General features: G+C 46.3%; 1 pseudogene; it reads left to right on the forward strand.

The window, feature by feature from the left end:
- Positions 1–7: 7 nt before the first annotated feature.
- LOC103629462 (uncharacterized) lies at positions 8–1774 on the forward strand (annotated as a pseudogene).
- Positions 1775–18316: the final 16542 nt, after the last annotated feature.

An 18316-nucleotide genomic window follows, 5' to 3' on the forward strand; every position in this document is an offset into this window, starting at 1 on the left:
TCTTCATCCGTGCACACATTTGTTATCCACCGCCGTTCTCTCTCCGTGGAAAAATCTTGCCGCCGTTCATGGAAGGAGATTCCGCCGCCCCTGTGGATTTTTTTGGCGCCGTTCTTATCCCTGGCGGCATTCATCTCTTGCTCGCGCTTATCTTCCTCTCTGCTCTCTGCCGTTCAGAAGCTCCCAGCCGAAGCCCATGGCGCTCGGTCGCCCGGCTACCTAGCCCAGCGCCGATCTCCCTTCAGCTCCAACCCCCTCTGCGCGCGGACCTCTCTCATCCCCATGGCGTCTTCCCCTACTGGTTCGCCGGCGCCCGAGCTCCCTCTGCCCATCAATGGCCTCAGCCCAGGAGTTCGTCTGCTTTCCCCGCTCGTCCTTCCCTCAAAATCGCCTGACCGCGCGACCTCCATGTAGCTCCCTTCAGTTCTTCCCAATTCGTGGCCGCGTCCCTCAGCTCGCTCTCCCATGCCGCACCCAGCCCCTGCTCTGCTCGCCGTGGAGCTCGCCTCCGACCCCTGCTTGCCGCGTTCCTGCGCGCCGTCGCCTTGCTGCGTGCGTCGTGGTTTTCTTCCTCTGCGCGCCAGGCTGTTCCGGAGCTTCCTTTGCTCCATTCCTTGGTTGCGTGACGAGCCCCTCGCGCAGGCGCGAGCTGTCTGTTCGCCGTAGTCGAGCCGTTCTCAGTTGCTCGCCGTCGAAGCTCCCCTGTTGGCTGCGTCCTGCTTGTGCCGCATGCGCTCACTCCTCATCCATCGGGTTCTGGCGGGTTCACGTTAAGCGTCGAGTCGTCAAACCCATCATCCTCTGCTCAAACTCACCTCGTCAGCTCGCTCCAGACATAATCCTGTCGTCGTTCTGTGCGTTGAGTGAAGACGGAGCCAGCAGTGTGGTATTCACCAAGTGCGTGACAAAAATCTCGGACATCCTGCGCGACTCAAGTTCGACTCGTCAGAATTATTCAGTCGAGGAAAAGATCTTCAACAATTGATTACCGAAGAAAAGAAGGCCCCTGGGTGACGTCAACCGGAACCCGTAGCTGTGCTTGCGACTATTGCGTCGAATTAGTCAGGGTAAGCAAATTTGTTATTCGTATTAGCGGATTGATGGATGGTTTGACTAGGTAAAATATTTATTAGATTGTCTGAGTCGCTTTGGTAAATTGGTCGACGTCGTAGGATAAAAGAGGTCTCAATAGGTCTCAGTATTGCAGAACTATAGGTACTAAAAATGAAGTGTTATTAATATATATGATACACAGGTTAACCGGTAAATTAGTTTAGAAAGTTAATGAAAATTCTTCTATCAAATTTTATAAGTATTAGGTGCCCAAGAATTTTGAAGTTAAAATTATAAGCCGTTTAGTGTGTTCTCTAGACTAGGTATGGTATTTTATGTGTTGATCGAGTTCATACTTAGAATGGATGTTGATTGCTGCCTCGACTGTTTAGCTAGGTTAGAAGAGCATGATTATCGTAGGTAACAATATATCGATAGCTAGTGTCCGCAATGTCTCGTCATTAGGTAGGTTATTTCTCTTTTGCGTAGTATCGTAATGTCTGGTGTTATTGTTCCTTATATGCATTCATGTGCATAATGCATCTCAATTAGGTACGTTAATTGATCGCGCGATGCGGAAGACGACCCAAGTCGACCCCAAGCGCAGGCTAATCTGCAAGCTGAAGCTGATGAATCAACCTAAAGATGGTTAAATCAAGCAAGTGCTCGGTCGAAGAATACTCGTCAAGCGGACGTCACCTAACAACACTAACCTAGTGTTACTCAGGCAAGCCCCGGTGCATTTGCCACCTTCCTTGATGTTTTAAAAATCTTTCTCACTTGCTTGATGCATTAGGTGATAGGAGTTGCTTGATAAAACAATTCCTGCATTACCTTCCTTGATCCCCCGTTTTACAAAAGATTTTGATGCTTAGCCTTGCTTTAGAAAAACAAAATGTTTTGTTTTTACAAAAGATGATGTGGCAAAAGTGGGTGGGAGGTTTTTGAAAATAAAATTTGATGGTGGATCCATCAGGGCCTTGATGGATTCAACATCTGGAAAAGATGTACCTCTGCCAGGTACCAAACTTTGGGTTTGAAATGATTAAGCTGAGACCGGACGGGTGACTTGCACAAGAAAGGAGTCTCGGTGTAGTGTCTCCGTCTGAGTCGATTAAGGACCTTGTCGATGTAGGCTTGATGATCGAGGACCCTTTAACTGGTCACATGCCTCGTCATGGGTAAGCCTTGCCTCGGGCAGACTAAGGCCGGAATAAGACAACACGAGATGGGCGTGGAGCGGTGGCGAGAGTAGCGTGTACCCTCCGTGGCAAGAGGCTGGACGGTGGTGTATCTGTGCTCTCGGTCTGCGTGAACCTGATCCGGTCTTAAGAACCCCGGTGGCGGGTTGACATATGCAAGGGTTAAGTGCTACATATGTCGTGTGATTGGAGATCATCAGCTGAGTATAATCGATTCGGATCGCCGTACCTTCGCGGTTATGAAGACTTGGTCACTGCCCTACACGTAGCATTCCACTAAAGATGATGGGTCTTTGTTAAGAAAATTGGCTAGTATAGGCAAAGTGATTGAACTAGGGTAGAAAGAACTCTAGTTGCAGGTAATTGAACTTAACTTGACAAATAAAATTGGATTTTAAGGATCCACTTTAGTAAGCATTTCTGCAAAACAGAGTCTTTGATTATTGAGAAGCCTTACCTTGGCTCCCTTACAACCAGCATACCCTTGAGAGTCTTTTCTTTAGTCGGGTAAGTCTTGCTGAGTAATTCCATACTCAGGGTTTTATTCCCTGTTGTTTTTCAGGTTCTAACTTTGTGCTGTTGTTGATGGTGTTAAGTGCCGGTGGGCTCGGCCTTCTTATAAGTCTAAGTACTCCTTCTATACTTCTTATTGTGGATGGTCACTTAAGCTAGCATATATTTCAAACTTATACTTTTGTAATCACTCCGATAAAATAATATAAAATTTTTGTAACTTGTAAAATTTGGTAGTAAGATTTCCGCTGCAATAATATTGGTGTGTGTGATTTGTGTTACTTAATCCCGCGGTTCTGGTTGAAAGTGGTTTATCCGATGTCCTTGGGGCAATCGGACAGATCCTGTTGAGTTATCTGGTGCACATGCATGGCCGTCTGAGGTCTTCGGGACAAGGACGGGTGCATGTGGGCCCAATAACTTGGAGGTTCTGCCACAGGCTGGTATCGGAGCAGGATTAAGTATATACGGTCACATACATATTTTCAAAACAAAAGTTTTGGTTATAGAAAACCTATTTTCAACTAAACACATTGTTTGGCTTTGAAAAACAGTTTTAAAAAAACTATAATGCTAGCGACATCCTCTATTAAGCCCTAAGTTAAGGACTATCAGGTGGCTTAGTTCAAAACCACTAACCCACAACCGGGGGTATTGCATACATGTGTATTGTTATTTTTGAGGCCATTCAGTTCTGAATGGATCGACGCTCAGGTAAGGTGAGATGTGAGAGCATGACCGAACAAACGTCGGTCTAGGGGAGAGTATAAAAAGCGCTTGATTATATACATGTTTTACATATGTATATATGAAGACTGCGATGTGGAGTATTTACTTTTTTGGGAATTCAGTACCCCATGGATGTGTATGGGTATACAGACATGGGAATACTGAGAAGTGTAATGTACTTGTAACGACGCACCTGTAGGATTACGGGGAGGCTACGCTAGCGCAAAACAAAAATTTTCATCCCCATAATACCAAGAACTACTGCGGTTATAGGTCATGGAATTACCACTAGACGCGCAGAGCAGCGGAAGACGTCTCGATGTAGACGAACGCGTCGAGCAGTGTCGTGCAGTCGCCGGCGTCCTTCACGTCCTCGCACGGTTCGTCCAAGTGCTCCAGATGCAGCACCTCCGAGGTATCCACACGTACAGGGAGGAAGCGCCGCGTACCGAACTGCTAGGTTCGCGACGGCGGCTTGGCGAGGGCGAGAGGTGGGCGGCGGCTGTTAGTCCGCTGGTGGCGAATTAGGTTATCCTTAACCGCGCCCCCGCCCCTCATTATATAGGCGTTATGGTGGGCTTCTGACGCCGAGGCCCATCATTAACCCTAAAGCCCAGTCTAATTTCGGATCTAATCCGAATTAGGCTTCCTTCCCCTTAAGTGTGTGACCCTATAGGTTCACGTACAAATAGACATAGCCCGAGTACTCTTACTTGGCCCAATAATTGACAGCGGCCTCTAGCAAGACATGTCAACTCCTATGTGTACGTAAAGATCATATCAGACGAACCATTGCGACATTAAGTACATGCTGTTCCCTTTGTCTCACGATATTTGGTCTGGCTCTAAGCTGACCTCTCTTTCTCGATACTGTGAATTGGAATCCTTTCAATGGTTAACTCTTAACCCTAGCACGGCCATGCATTTCTTGATCCAATCACTCGAGGGGCCCAGAGATATCTCTCTCACAAAGAGAGGGACAAATTCCATCTTGACTGACCATGCCTCATAGCATGCTTCCTGACAAACCCAAAACTACCTTTATAACTACCCAGTTACGGGATAGCGTTTGATAGTCCCTAAGTAAGTCAATTCACATCTTGAGAACATGCGACAATCTCAGGTCTAAGGATACAGTATTCATGTTGCAAGAAGAGAACTATATTACAATATCTCACGTTGGGTCGGTCCAGCCTCATGTCATACATGCGCCCACATTATTAATTTAACATCTCCATGTTCATGACTTGTGAAATGTAGTCATCAACTAATACATGTGCTAGTCATCGACTCTGACTAGGGACATCATTTAGAATAACCATATAAGTAAAGAATCTCACAAACAATTCACATAATTGCTAATCAATACAAGGTGCCTTCCATGGATATTCAATTAAGCAATATATATATCATGGATACAAAGAAATATGCTCATCTCTATGATTATCTCTAGGGCATATTTCTAACAGTCTCCCACTTGCACTAGAGTTAATCTAGAAGATATCTAATACCCATAGATCTCACGTGTGCCTCATGCTTAGGTTGTGGAAGAGGTTTTGTCAAAGGATCAGCAACATTCAAATCCGTATGTATTTTGCATATCTTTATCTCACCCCGCCTAATGAATTCCCGTATGAGGTGAAACTTCCGCAGTACGTGTTTGTTTTTCTGGTGGTTCCTTGGCTCCTTAGCTTGCGCAATAGCCCCATTGTTGTCACAGTAGAGGTTCAATGGGCTAGATGCATTAGGAAACACACCAAGCTCGATGAGGAACTTTCTTATCCAAACACCTTCCTTCGCAGATTCAGAAGCTGCAATGTACTCGGCTTCTGTTGTAGAATCGGTCACAGTCTCCTGTTTGGAACTCTTCCAACTAACAGCACCACCATTTATTGTGAACACAAAACCTGATTGCGATTTTAACTCGTCTGGGTCAGTTTGGAAGCTAGCATCGGTGTAACCAGTTACAACGAGCTCCTCCTTACCCCCATATACCAGGAACATATCTTTAGTCCTTCTTAAGTACTTAAGAATGCCTTTTACCGCTGTCCAGTGATCCTCACCTGGATCAGCCTGGTATCTACTCGTAGCACTTATAGCGTATGAAACATCTGGGCGTGTACTTATCATGGCATACATGATTGATCCAATCGCTGAGGCGTATGGTACCTTACTCATGCGCTCTCGCTCATTAGCCGTCGCAGGACATTGCATCTGGCTAAGGTGTTTACCATGTGACATAGGTATGAAACCTTTCTTGGACTGTTCCATGTTGAACCGTTTCAAAACCTTGTCAATGTACGTATCTTGACTTAATCCTATAAGCCTCTTCGACCTATCTCTATAGATCCTTATGCCCAAAATATATGCTGCTTCCCCTAAGTCCTTCATAGAAAAACTCTTTTTCAGTGAAGCCTTGACGGACTCTAGCATAGGAATGTCATTCCCAATCAATAATATGTCATCCACATACAAGATCAGAAATACAACAGCGATCCCACTTTCCTTCTTGTAAACACAAGCTTCTTCTTCATTCTGATGAAAACCAAGCCCTTTGATCACTTCATCAAAACGAATGTTCCAACTCCGAGATGCTTGCTTCAACCCATAAATGGATTTCTGAAGTTTGCATATCTTTCCAGCATTGATCGGATCGACAAAACCCTCGGGCTGTATCATATACACGTCCTCATCAAGGTTTCCATTAAGGAAAGCTGTTTTGACATCCATCTGCCAAATCTCATAATCGAAATATGCGGCAATAGCTAGAATGATCCGAATAGATTTAAGCATCGCTACTGGCGAGAATGTCTCATCATAGTCAACTCCTTGAACTTGTCGAAAACCCTTTGCAACAAGTCGAGCCTTATAGATGTGAACATTTCCATCCATGTCTTTCTTCTTCTTATAGATCCATTTGCATTCTATAGGTCTAACACCATCAGGCGGGTCAACCAAGCTCCAAACTTGATTTTCTCCCATGGAATCTATCTCGGATCTCATGGCGACATGCCATTTCTCGGAATCTGGGTCCATCATCGCTTCTGAATATGTTGCAGGTTCGTCGTTGTCTAACAACAACACTTCCCCATTGCCCAACAATAGCACTTCTCCTCGTGCCTCGCGAAGCCTTGCTGACCTTCGTGGTTGTGGTGGTGTTTCTCTTGCCATAGACGTCTCAACTTGTTCTGCTACATTAGCATCGCTTGTTGAATCTTGTCCCACTGGCTCATCCTGAACTTCTTCAAGATACACCTTTTGTTTACTTTTCTCTCTTTTGAGAAACTCTTTCTCTAAGAACACACCGTTCCGGGCGACAAACACTTTGCCCTCTGACCGGTGGTAAAAGTAATATCCCAAAGTTTCCTTTGGATATCCCACGAACATGCACTTGTCCGATTTTGGAGTGAGTTTATCCGACTGTAGTCGCTTGACGTAAACCTCACAACCCCAAATCTTCAGAAAAGACAAGCTGGGAGTCTTCCCAGTCCACATCTCATATGGTGTCTTAACAACGGACTTAGACGGCACCCTATTTAATGTGAAAGCTGCTGTTTCTAGAGCGTATCCCCAAAACGACAAAGGTAGGTCCGACTGGCTCATCATTGATCGAACCATATCCAATAAAGTCCGATTACGTCGCTCAGACACGCCATTCCTCTGAGGCGTTCCAGGCGGCGTAAGCTGTGGAACAATTCCACAACTCTTTAGATGATTGCTAAACTCATGACTCAAATATTCACCACCACGATCTGATCGCAGTGCTTTAATTTTCTTGCCACGCTGATTTTCTACTTCATTCTGAAACTCTTTGAACTTTTCTAAGGATTCAGACTTGTGTTTCATTAAGTAGACATACCCATATCTACTAAAATCATCAGTGAAGGTTATGAAGTATTGGAATCCTCCCCTAGCTGTCGTACTCATTGGTCCGCACACATCAGTATGTATGAGTTCCAATAAATCTAACGTCCTCTCCGGTAAACCCGTGAAGGGCGCCTTGGTCATCTTACCAAGTAAGCAAGCTTCACATGTCTCGTATGATTCAAAATCAAACGAAGTTAAAAGCCCATCAGAATGAAGCTTCTTCATGCGATTCTCACTTATATGACCCAAACGACAGTGCCACATGTAGGTAGGACTTAAATCATTAGGCCGAGGCCTTTTAGCACTAATATTACAGATAGGTGCATCATCAAGATTTAAAATGAATAACCCATTCATAATGGATGCAAAAGCCACAAACATGCCATTCTTAGAGATCACACAACCATTGTTTTCACTCGCAAATGAATAACCATCCTTCATCAAACATGAAGGAGACATGATGTTTCGACTCATACTAGGAACTAGATAACAATTATTTAACTCCAAAATAAATCCTGATGGGAGGTGGAGTTGCATCGTCCCGACGGTCAACGCAGCAACTCTTGCATTATTGCCTACCCGGAAATCAACTTCTCCTCTTTTCACGCTTCTACTTCTTATCATTCCCTGCATCGAATTGCAAATATGGGCAACCGATCCGGTATCAAATACCCAAGAATTAATATAAGAATCAGCAAGAAAAATTTCTGTAATGTGAATAGCAAGTGTACCTGCTGCGGCTGTACCCTTACCGCCGCGATCCTTAATAGAGGCCAAGTACTGCTTGCAATTCCTTTTCCAGTGACCAAGTTCTTTGCAATAAAAGCACTCTGCATCTGCAGCTGGTCCAGCCTTGGGCTTTTGATTTGGCTTGGATACTGTATCCTTTGCCTTGCCCTTATTCTTTTGAGACTTACCCTTCTTCTTAAAGTTGGGTTTGTTTTGGACCGCCATCACATGGCCGCTACTGCCAGTGCTTTTCTTTATGTCCCCCTCTGCTGTTTTCAGCATGCCACATAGTTCATTGAGGCCCCTCTCCGCCCCATGCATATGGTAGTTCGTGATGAAGTTTCCATAGCTGGGCGGAAGAGATGCCAAAATGAAGTCAGTGGCCAACTCTTGGCTTATTGGGAAGCCTAGCTTCTCCAACCTCTGACTGTAACCAACCATTTTGATTACATGTGGCCCAACTGCTGCGCCTTCTGCTAGCTTGCATTCCAGAAAGGCTTTGGACACATTGAACCTTTCAGTCCTAGCCTGAGTCTGGAACATATCCTTGAGCGCCACGATCATATCGTACACCTCATGGTTTGTCTCAAACTGCATCTGGAGCTCAGGCTCCATGCAAGCAAGCATTAGGCAACTCACTTCAAGATTAGCATCCATTGCTTTCTTGTAAGCGGTTTTAGCTGCAGCAGTTGCATTTTCACCAGGATCCTCTGGCAGTGGGGTGTCTAGAACGTCTTCCTTTTTTTCAGCCCTGAGAACAATTCTCAGGTTACGGATCCAATCCGTATAGTTTGTTCCATTTAACTTATCCTTTTCAAGAATTGATCGCAAAGTAAATGTTGGTGTGCTAGGTGCCATCTACAACAAAATAATGCAAAATACTAAGACAAAAATATCCATGACAGAGTAAATCATATTAAACATTTAATAGTCTACTCCCACTAAAATCAATATCCCTCGATTGATACTTAGTGATTCAGAACCCACAACTAACAAGTCTACTAGTGAGCTTTAGCATCACCGCTAGAAGACAAGGTAGATCGGTAAGCAACTCCTTGCTAATCATATCATATATATGACTCCTGTTGTTGGGTGACATCTCTATGTCTCGGCTCCCAACCTTATGCCTCAAAGTCCTTAACCATTAAGCTGACTTTGTTTAAGTTAACCAACCCTTTCTGCAGTTCGTATCCGATACAAACCTATCTAGTCAAGGAAAACTGGTGGCACCCTAATTTCATAGACCCACCACCAATTGTACAAGACTTATGATAGTGCAAGGTTTGGAGAGGCATTAAAGCTTAAACATTTATGAGGGATCGTCCTACTTATAACATCGCACGCAAGGAATTATATGCAATATAAACAAGTAGAACAATAAGAATGGCATTCACACAACAGTTGTGATTCGGTATGGCTTGCTGTCACATGGTGATCCCCATCTCCAATAATCTGTCCATCATGATGATCTCCATCTCCATGATATAGGTATGCCATCCTCCAGGTGATGAGTCCTTGAAGACCTATCTAACGTATGCTGGTAAACAAATTACATATACGCTTTGGATCATCACATGTTGACACGCAGGTCATTACATTAAATTTGGACAATACATGTGGCTCCAGCCGTATTGCCCTGGTCACGACACGCAGGTCATGAATAATTTATTAACATGCATCACATACACATAATAGCCATACCGATCACATGTCCTGCAAAAACAGGTTAGACAAACACGTTTCTATACGTTCGCCACTACAGCAGATAGCCACGGCGGTCCCGCTGGTCGGTCAGCGGGCGGGGGGTCGAGGGGGGAGCCGCCCCCGCGGGTCTCAGGGCAGCGCCCTGAAAACCTCACAGGATTCCATGCATCATATGTATGGAAATTCCACTGGAAATCTCATGCGGTTGATCAAATCAACCCAAATCCGAGACTTTCGACCCGAAGAAGATTACACTCATGACGTTGATCTGTTACATCAATCTACTAGTTGTGTACGCAGTTAGCCCCGATGGTGATTCCAGCCGGTAGGGGCAAGTCGCGCACATAACAGAGAAGGACGAACTGATCTCTCCAGTCATATCCGATGTAATCGACTTCAACCCTTCATAACCAATTGATCTAATCAAACCGTGCATCAAGTAGATCCATCTCATGAACCTAGATCCAGACCTAAAACTACGCAGAACCTGGCTCCGATACCACTGTAGGATTACGGGGAGGCTACGCTAGCGCAAAACAAAAATTTTCATCCCCATAATACCAAGAACTACTGCGGTTATAGGTCATGGAATTACCACTAGACGCGCAGAGCAGCGGAAGACGTCTCGATGTAGACGAACGCGTCGAGCAGTGCCGTGCAGTCGCCGGCGTCCTTCACGTCCTCGCACGGTTCGTCCAAGTGCTCCAGATGCAGCACCTCCGAGGTATCCACACGTACAGGGAGGAAGCGCCGCGTACCGAACTGCTAGGTTCGCGACGGCGGCTTGGCGAGGGCGAGAGGTGGGCGGCGGCTGTTAGTCCGCTGGTGGCGAATTAGGTTATCCTTAACCGCGCCCCCGCCCCTCATTATATAGGCGTTATGGTGGGCTTCTGACGCCGAGGCCCATCATTAACCCTAAAGCCCAGTCTAATTTCGGATCTAATCCGAATTAGGCTTCCTTCCCCTTAAGTGTGTGACCCTATAGGTTCACGTACAAATAGACATAGCCCGAGTACTCTTACTTGGCCCAATAATTGACAGCGGCCTCTAGCAAGACATGTCAACTCCTATGTGTACGTAAAGATCATATCAGACGAACCATTGCGACATTAAGTACATGTTGTTCCCTTTGTCTCACGATATTTGGTCTGGCTCTAAGCTGACCTCTCTTTCTCGATACTGTGAATTGGAATCCTTTCAATGGTTAACTCTTAACCCTAGCACGGCCATGCATTTCTTGATCCAATCACTCGAGGGGCCCAGAGATATCTCTCTCACAAAGAGAGGGACAAATTCCATCTTGACTGACCATGCCTCATAGCATGCTTCCTGACAAACCCAAAACTACCTTTATAACTACCCAGTTACGGGATAGCGTTTGATAGTCCCTAAGTAAGTCAATTCACATCTTGAGAACATGCGACAATCTCAGGTCTAAGGATACAGTATTCATGTTGCAAGAAGAGAACTATATTACAATATCTCACGTTGGGTCGGTCCAGCCTCATGTCATACATGCGCCCACATTATTAATTTAACATCTCCATGTTCATGACTTGTGAAATGTAGTCATCAACTAATACATGTGCTAGTCATCGACTCTGACTAGGGACATCATTTAGAATAACCATATAAGTAAAGAATCTCACAAACAATTCACATAATTGCTAATCAATACAAGGTGCCTTCCATGGATATTCAATTAAGCAATATATATATCATGGATACAAAGAAATATGCTCATCTCTATGATTATCTCTAGGGCATATTTCTAACAGCACCTACGCTCAGGTAAGAAGGTGAGTTACCATAATGAGTTGCCCTATGGTTAAAGTGTGGCAACGGCGCCTATGCGTGGCTCGGCGCTTAATGATGAGCTGGCCTCCATATAGCAATATATGGAGTATAAACTATGATAAATTGTCATGTGTGACTTGCATCATTGGGAATTGGGCTGCAATGGATTTTCTGCAGGTACACTAACCTCGAAAACGTATGTGTAGTTGACGACTAGCAAAATACCGTGAGAGTCGTAAGTATGCCACCGAGATAGAACGCTATCGCCATATTATGTTGGCAAAATCATTGAGGACGAATAAGACGAGCATGCATCCTGATTGTTGCATTATGTTTGTCACCTATACACCCAAGATGCTTCTCTCATCTTTATTCCAGTAACCATTGATTGTAGATAATGTGGTATAATGCTGAATTATGAACTTCGATGAAATAGCTGTCCTCCATTCTTTAGGTAATCTGTTTAGGTGTTATATGTATTTTGCCCTAGTGCTTGATGTGTCGATAGAAGGTTAGTGACTTATTTTGCCTAAACCCAAAATTAGGCCATGTTCTTAGTTGGTGAACCATGACCTAAGGTTGATTTTTCCGTTATCCCTCCCTAACCAAACTCACACAAATAAATGCTTAGATAATTTCTTTGTTGAACATAAAATGTACCCAAGCTTAAAACAAGAATCTCGAGTCTGTATTCTTGACAATTAGTTTATCACTCTTTTATGGTCCTATTTCCAACCAAAACCATGCCTTTGCTTTGTTGGTGCAAGCTAATACCCCTAATTTCAGTTTGCTTCTTCTTGAGGATCCTACCGTTGTTTTATCAACCTAACCTAGGAAAGGCTTGTCCGACCATTTTCTTAAAGTTTGATGCCTTTGGATTCCCCATCTCTATTGAAGGCCTACCAACTTAATCTTATGATTGTTTTCCCTCCGTATCTAATCGGATACTAATTCTTGACCTTGTAATCTCTACGATGGGCATAGAAATATGCTTGAGGCTGAATTAACAGTCTCCCATCGTACCCCTTTCATTAATTTTAGGTTATGGACACGCCTTGTTCATTTCATCGGGACATAATCTATTTGGCTCTCTACTTGTAACCATTTTTACAGGTGGAGTATCTCCTTGTATATTGTCACCCTTGTTCAATTCATTTGTATCGCGCGAGATTTCTTATTGGTTACGTCTGGTAATGGCATTATGGCTAAAACCTGTGGTGCCGTGACGAAACCGAGGGCCTTCTATGTGTGCGCACACACGGTTGTGCTGTTCGGCACACGCTGGTATCACGATTAGTAGTTGTGATCCATTATGAGACTAAATCAATGGGTTATCTTGGCACAATCTATTTCTGCTACATAAGATTCATTATTGGTGTTAGTTCGATGATGGTGTCCTAGTCAATAACTTAGGGTGCCGCGTAAATCCGAAAGTCTCATGTGGCGGCCGACACATGGTAGTACTATTCGGTACGCTAGTATCGAAGTTGTTGGCTATGATCCATTATGGAACCACACTAACATGCTATCTTCCGTAGATCTCTTCCTTGAAACGATTCCGGTGTTGTTTGTCGAAGTGACCAAGCAACATCTGTCATCTTCGTTGGATCAAAAGGGCATACCACTCTCATGTGTGGTCTTATTTATTTTGATCTTGGTAGTGACTACTCATACCCGTTCCCTTTACGTCCTTTGTGTAAAGGTGAAGCCTTGGAGATTTTTTTAGTGTCAAGAGACAAATGATTAGCTCTCAATATGGAGATCTATTTCCCCTGCTGCTGAGATGCAGGAGTTTGTTCATTCGCTCTCTTATTTAATCCATGTATTCCCTAACCAAGTGGATAATGCGTCTCGCATGAAGAAACGGATGAACAACATGACCAAATAGATTTCTAACCAAGTGCAGGATTTCCTGTTAGCAAATGTGAACTCTCAACCCTTGGCTTACCGATGGTACTGAGAGGACTTGCCCAATGTCAAAAGTAGTTCAACAAGTTGGTTTTGACTAACTTGTAACTGCATTTGAAACAAAGGTTGAGTTTAGAGATCGTTTTATCGATTTGCCTGAACTCACTTTGGTTTAGCCCATCCTAAGGAAGTACTTACAAGAATTGAGATTAAGTCGACCAATAACCACCTAGTTATCGCTCTAGTCATGCCTCGATCGCCTCATGTGTGCTTTTCCAGCATGTGTGCTCAAGTCGAGTCGTGACTAGTGCTGGATACAATGGACTGGTCGTAAAGTCCGAATCTACAGATCCCTTCGCGGGTGATTTTCTTGAATCTATACCATCTTTCGTGGACTTGAATTCTCGGGTTAGCCACATGTTAACCGCGACAGTATTCAACATCCACACCCGTCCCTGTACTATGAACTTACCGTAACCGCTTGTTGGTAAACCTTATTCTGTGTGTTTACCCAAGAGGTTGTATCTGATTCTGTTTGGGTAAGATCGCGTATTTGCCGCTCGCTCAACAGACTCAGATAGTACAGTGTCATCAGAAAAAAAGCAAACTGCACGCATGAAACCTTATGTGTTCTTCTGGCAGATATTGTCTCTACTAATGGACATTTCTAAATTGGCTTACGTCGATACATGTTATGTCCACTAGAGAAACAACATTCTGAAACACTCGCCTTTACTTGGAACAGCCTTACGATTATCGCTGATATGGAAATGGGATTACCTGCTTCTCCACTCTTGAAAGTCTTTTGCTCTGAATCTCGGGACGAGATTCTTTTAAGGGGGGAGGGCTGTAACACCCCAGGTGTTTATATTCCGCTCGACAACGAGTACGAATTTAAGCACGTGATATCAGTGAATAAGACGGACACTACGGTCTAATTATTTTCATCTATCGCGATTCTCATATCGCATCTGTTTCGTTTGTCACGAGCGCGACATCGTTTTTATTTTTTTATCTGTCTGGGCTCTTCCAAAATTTTCGTGCTATTCGAAACATCGTCATTCCGAAAATCGGTGCGTCCGGTGATTATTTAAAATACATCGCTCGCGCGAATGCGAAATCGGAAGCTCGATCTATTCTTACCATTTTATCCCGGACAAATTAATTAGAATCGCGCGTCGTCTGAGTAAAATCGTGCGCGCGAGGTTATGACCCAATTTATCCTCCAGCACGCTGTTTTGGCGAGCACAAGAGTAATAATTGGGTTTTTTTTCCAGTATGTTATCTTCGATAGAGAAATCGGGTGCTTGATTAGTGAATGAGATTATCAGGTTAGACGAATTAAGCGCCGACTAAATACCGAAGCCGAAATCCGTCTAATTCGATCTATTTGTATCCTGTCCGAAGCAATCCAAACCACCGTAATTAGTACTGACAGCAAGTAATTAGTAGATAATTTAGTTCATTAAATCATTAGAATAAAATGTGTAGCTGTATAGCATGTCAACCCAGTGTATATCTCTAAAAATCGTGATCGAAATATCTGTAATTTCCGGTTAAAAAAAAGAAAGAAATAATAAAAAAAACTACCAGCCGATCCTATCCTGGCGTGAGGATTTTTCTCCTCCTCCCGTCGCTATCCTCTCCCTGGATCTTTCTTCACCAGTGCTTATCTCCTCCAGCCGAGCGCTCCAATCTTCATCCGTGCACACATTTGTTATCCACCGCCGTTCTCTCTCCGTGGAAAAATCTTGCCGCCGTTCATGGAAGGAGATTCCGCCGCCCCTGTGGATTTTTTTGGCGCCGTTCTTATCCCTGGCGGCATTCATCTCTTGCTCGCGCTTATCTTCCTCTCTGCTCTCTGCCGTTCAGAAGCTCCCAGCCGAAGCCCATGGCGCTCGGTCGCCCGGCTGCCTAGCCCAGCGCCGATCTCCCTTCAGCTCCAACCCCCTCTGCGCGCGGACCTCTCTCATCCCCATGGCGTCTTCCCCTGCTGGTTTGCCGGCGCCCGAGCTCCCTCTGCCCATCAATGGCCTCAGCCCAGGAGTTCGTCTGCTTTCCCCGCTCGTCCTTCCCTCAAAATCGCCTGACCGCGCGACCTCCATGTAGCTCCCTTCAGTTCTTCCCAATTCGTGGCCGCGTCCCTCAGCTCGCTCTCCCATGCCGCACCCAGCCCCTGCTCTGCTCGCCGTGGAGCTCGCCTCCGACCCCTGCTTGCCGCGTTCCTGCGCGCTGTCGCCTTGCTGCGTGCGTCGTGGTTTTCTTCCTCTGCGCGCCAGGCTGTTCCGGAGCTTCCTTTGCTCCATTCCTTGGTTGCGTGACGAGCCCCTCGCGCAGGCGCGAGCTGTCTGTTCGGCGTAGTCGAGCCGTTCTCAGTTGCTCGCTGTAACACCCTGAATCTGGGGTATAAAATTTCTTTGCTCATATTCACAAATTCAGGTGTTACTTCCCTTTTCTCATCCTTTCTCATTCTTTTCTTTCTCATTTCTATAGGAGAAAAGTGCTTATTTTATTTGTAATTATAGTTTAATATGGTTAAACCCTAAGGGAGTATGAGTTGTTGCATCATGTTGAACCCTAGATTTCACTTTTGCTTGGTGCATAATTCTTGGAAAGTCTAATTTGAATTTGTGGCTTATTTGGATTTGAATCAAATAGAGAAAATAAAAAGAAAAGAGAAAACAATTCCAGAATAAAAGAAAAAAAGGAAAGAAGCCCACTCCCCCGCCCCCTCAGCCTTTCGGCCCAACTAGGCCCATCCCCCGCGCGCGCGCCTCTCCCCCCCGCTCTCTCTGCCCTGGCGGGCCCGCCCGTCAGCGCGGCCGCCTTCCACGCGCCCGCCCCCGCTTTCCCCTCTCTATCTGCTCGCGGGCCCGGCTTGTCAGCCCCGTCGTCCTCGCGTAACTACCGCCCGAGCTGCGCGCGGCCGCCTTCTCCGCGCCCACGTCGCGCGTGGAGCTCGCAACCGCCCCGCCCCTGGCCACTTGAGCCCCGAGCCCCACTCGCCCTCTCCCCCTCCCCCATTTGCGCTCCAGCAGACCCCTCTTCCACCTCTCCCTCGCTGCGCGCACGCCAGAGCACCGCCGCCACAAATCCCCGCCGTCCCGAGCTCGTTTCCAGGCCGCCGTTGGAGCTCCGCCGTGTCCGTTGCCACGGTGAGCTTCGCCCCGGCGTCCGCAACCCGGGACGCGCCCCAATTCCCTCTCCCCCTCCCTATTTCTCTCTGCCCGCGCTCACCCGCCGTTCCCCGTGCAGCCGCGGAGGTCCGCCACCGCCGCCCCGGGCCACCGTCGCGCCATTGCCGCCGCCGAGGAGTCCCCGGAGCCCGCCTTGAGGTAAAGAACCTCTCCCGCCCCTATCGACCCGTGTATTGCCTTCTGCCGTGTGTAATTCCTCGCCGGAGTAGATTTATGCCGCCGCCGAGCCGCTCCGCCGTGGACCGCCCCCCTCCGGTGCCCCTGCCCCGACCCAGACCCCACCAGAGGACTCCCCGTGCCCTCCCCAACCTTCCCGGCCGCTCAGGTCGCCTCGGAGGCCCGCCAAACGCCCGCGCCCCTCGTCTCCGGCGAGTCCTCCGCCGCGGGGACGAGCGCCGCCGCCCCAGCTAGCCGTAGGAGAAGCCCAGGCCGGCCACCCGATCCCCACCGTCCGTCCCAGATCGGGCGGTCCCGTTTTAATTAGGTCAAGCCTAATCCTGGCCGTCCACCGGAGATCCAGCGGCCCAGGCCCGCTTCCCCCACACCCCGCCTCCCTGCCAGTTGGGTCCCGCCTGTCAGCCCGCCCGCGCGCTCGCTCTGCCCGCCGGCCCCGCCTGTCAGCCTGCCCGCGCCCCGCGCTGCCCGTCCGGTCCCGCCTGTCAGCCGCCCAGGCCGCCGCGCGCTCGCGCGCCCGCCCGCAGGATCTAATCCTGGCCGTTCGCTTTAGATCTGACGGCCGTAGTAGCCCGATACCCCTTCGCCCGCGCGTTTTCTTAAAGAGACCCCCGGTTTTCCGGAATTTGAACCCGCCGTCCCTGGTTTCTCTCAGTTAGGTCCCTGGGCCTTTTATTTAATTCAAAATAGGTATTTAGGGTATATTTTTAACCCCTAAACTTGTAAAATCCATAACTTTGTCATATGAACTCCAAATTAGGTGCTTCAAATTGCAAAATGCTCATGATGTTTTTGTCTATCTATTTAAACAATGTTTCCCTGCTGTTTCCATGTACCAATTGATGATTAATCATTAGGATAGGATTAAGGTTATTGGAACCCTATTTGAGATAATTAGAAGTTGGTAGACTTTAATAAAAGTTGGAGTACTTAAGTTTAGGGACTTAAACACCTAGGTTTAGGAACTTAAAACCATGTAATGATTTAATCCCACCCCTGACTTAAACCTGATTAGTGGATAATGAATCACTTTGTATAGTCCTCTACCCCAGACCTAGGGAACACCAGAGTGCCCATCCTTTTCTGCTATGAACTTGTGATCTCTCTCTGCTGCATATGTTTGGTATGTTGCTTTCTGTTTGTTATTTTCCCAAGTGCATAGTGTGAATGATTACTTTACGTAGACAACGAGCAGTCTGTGTTTCCCGAGGAAGTTGCAGAGGAAGTCCCTGATCAGCAGTTTGGTGAAGGCAAGTGTCCTCTGTCCCATTATGTCCTATTCATTTATAACTTACTACCCCGCATTACTTACTTGAAACCTAAGGATTGACTAGCTTTACACTTTACTTTATCCTTGATGACCTTATGGGCTGTTATGGTTAGCACTCTGCTATTGCCTTAACTTAATCAATGAACATGATGTGACTATTTATGATACTGTTA

This window comes from Zea mays, chromosome 6, assembly GCF_902167145.1.
Source record: "Zea mays cultivar B73 chromosome 6, Zm-B73-REFERENCE-NAM-5.0, whole genome shotgun sequence".
Lineage (NCBI taxonomy): Eukaryota > Viridiplantae > Streptophyta > Magnoliopsida > Poales > Poaceae > Zea > Zea mays.